Here is a 2,687-nt window from a genome sequence, read left to right as displayed (position 1 = left end):
AATTATTCAACAGCTAGAAATAACATCCTATTTAGATTCTACACATTTTTTCAATCAAATTTCAAACATAACATGTTAAAATCGGAGTTACGGTTTAAAAGATATGGATAATTTTGTTTTAGATAAAATATGGATTGATTAACTGAAAAGTCAGGGTATTTTTTGTTAAAACAAAAAAAGTTTCGGCTGACTTAAACAGGGACGGTGGGTTGATTACCTGAAACATCAGGGAGTTTTCTGTAAACTGCAAAAAACGGTTCGGCTCTGACTAAAAGATGGACCGCGGGTTGATGATCTAAAACTGTGAGGACTTTTCTGCAAAACAACAGAAAACGGTTCGTTCTCACTTAAAGTTGGACTGTGGGTTAATTAACTGAAACTGCGAGGGCTTTTCTGCAAAATGACCGACGACCCGTGGTCGGGGCCGCCCAGCTCTTAGGGCGGAGTTTGGGGAGGTGGTCATGGTGTGCCATGGATGCGAGGAATTGTGAGGGGGTGGGGAATGTACAGCAGAGGCGGCCAATGGCGCAGGACGATCCGGTTGTGTATGCACAGTGGCTGCAGCAGCACCTAGGCCAACCCGACATCAAGGTGAAAGAATCTCTCATCCGCCTCACCTTTCCCCCTTAGATTCCGGAGGATATATTACCTCCTTTTTTCGCAAACGTTTCAGAAGCAGTAACAACAGCAGCATGTTCTTGATTTCTCACCATCCAGTTTATTTATCCACATGAGAAGCAACTGAGACTTGATTAGTACAGTATTTACCACTGTTGTTCTACTCCCTATCATGTTGTTTTCCTATCATTATTGTTGTGCCCAAGAAAACATTAAGGGGCCACAGGAACCTGTGGTATTTTTCATATCACATTTGACTTCTTGGTTCAGATACTGGATGCTTCCTCGTACATGCCACACGAGAGCAGGGACGCATGGCAAGAATACCAGGTTTCTTTATGGATCATCTTTGCTGTAAACTCTTCACCCCTTTTGTGCCAATGTTTCTCCCGGCTAAGGTGTTCAGATATGCTTAGGTGGCCCATATTCCTGGCGCGCTCTACTTCGACATTGATGGAATTTCAGATCGGACGACTCATGTGAGAAATGCCTCCGGATATTAATCCCCTTGTCGCTTGCGCCATTGTTTGAATCGACGGTTTCTTGGAGCTTTGGCAGTTGGCCTGCTGCAGTGATTTTCTGTCTTCAGTCTTTCACTATATATGCCTATGAAAATAGATATGTGACTTACTTTTACTAGATGCAATTGTTTTCAGTTGCCACACATGCTGCCATCGGAAGAGGCTTTTGCGGCAGTGGTTTCTGCACATGGCATTAGTAACCATGACAAAGTCATTGTTTATGATGGGAAGGGGTTCTATAGCGCCTTGTTTTTTGTGGTAAGTAGCGTGTTGCTTGGGTTGAGTTCAACAGAATGACCGAAATCAAACTTTCTTGCTAATGCACAAACAACGAGACATAAGATGTTCAAATTCATGTTGATACAGTATTTTCTCATTTTTATTTACTGCATGCAAAGGTCTTACTCTTTTACAGTATCTCACATCTATACACGTAGATAGAGTTGATTACTTTATCTACCCAATATTACTTATGTTGCCTCACTTCAACTACTAAAGCTCTGGGGATGTGATCAATAGGATGAATTTTGCATGCAATGGGAAGATAGTGTCATGGTTTCAGATAGTGGGGAAAGGGTATTGTGCCTCAAATTTAAATTCTACAATGTCGTGGTTTTATCCATTTTTCATGTGTTTGGAAAACAAAATGAATCAGTCTGCATATTCAACAAAATATTACCTTTTCGTACATTTCTGCAAACCTATACAAATTAAGATTGGGCCTGCTAATCTTCTGTGTATATATATAGTGTATATTTGCCTACATGGACAGTAACATCAATTCAGCATATACCACAATTTCTCTTTGATTTATTTATTGTCTGTAATATTTTAATATTGATTCTAATTTCAGTTGATATAGAAAACAATATTTTCAATTCCAGCGAGACCGAGCGACCTATATTATAAACATAGCATCCTGATTTAAAGTATTGAGCTACATCCACTAGCTAGCTGTCGATTTAAAAAACAAATGCTATTGAGAGTGACACTGTTTTAGCTACATTGCTCACTTGGACTACACCATAAACTCGACTGGGTAGGAGTCCTCCATGCAGATCCATTCTATGTTTTTAGTTCCACGGTATATGATGCAACTACAACTGCAATCCACATCATCCGCCCTAAATTATTGTTCTTTTATGACAAGGTTTCTCTGTACTTTTGCATGCCTAATTTGGCTATTTCTATGTGCAGTCTATCTGGAGTAGTATCGTTGTCACTGTTGGCAAGAGTGGAAAGGAGGACAAGTGACGACATGGGCGGGGTACCATGTCAAAAAAGAGGATACATATCTCTGGGTTTTTGAGTTATGCTTATTGGCTAAGGATGTGGGATATTATTATTTTCTTCCGTTGTAACGCACGGGCTTTTTTACTAGTATGGATATAAAGGAAATACATACGCAGAAGTGTTCCGCGCTACCGGTACGCGCCAAAAACTAATTGAGTGAAAACAACCCGGGGACGTCATAAGTGCAAATAGTTTGGGAGCGTCAAATAACCACACATGTGGAAAACTATTATTTTAGGTTTTTCTATCACATAT

At 40.0% G+C, this 2,687-nt stretch overlaps 1 pseudogene; it reads left to right on the top strand.

Moving 5' to 3' along the window:
• The first annotated feature begins 471 nt into the window (after positions 1–471).
• Positions 472–1,459, top strand: LOC123408848 (annotated as a pseudogene).
• The last annotated feature ends 1,228 nt before the right edge of the window (positions 1,460–2,687 follow it).

This window comes from Hordeum vulgare, chromosome 7H (genome assembly GCF_904849725.1).
Source record: "Hordeum vulgare subsp. vulgare chromosome 7H, MorexV3_pseudomolecules_assembly, whole genome shotgun sequence".
Lineage (NCBI taxonomy): Eukaryota > Viridiplantae > Streptophyta > Magnoliopsida > Poales > Poaceae > Hordeum > Hordeum vulgare.
This window is presented reverse-complemented; position numbering and strand designations above follow the sequence as displayed.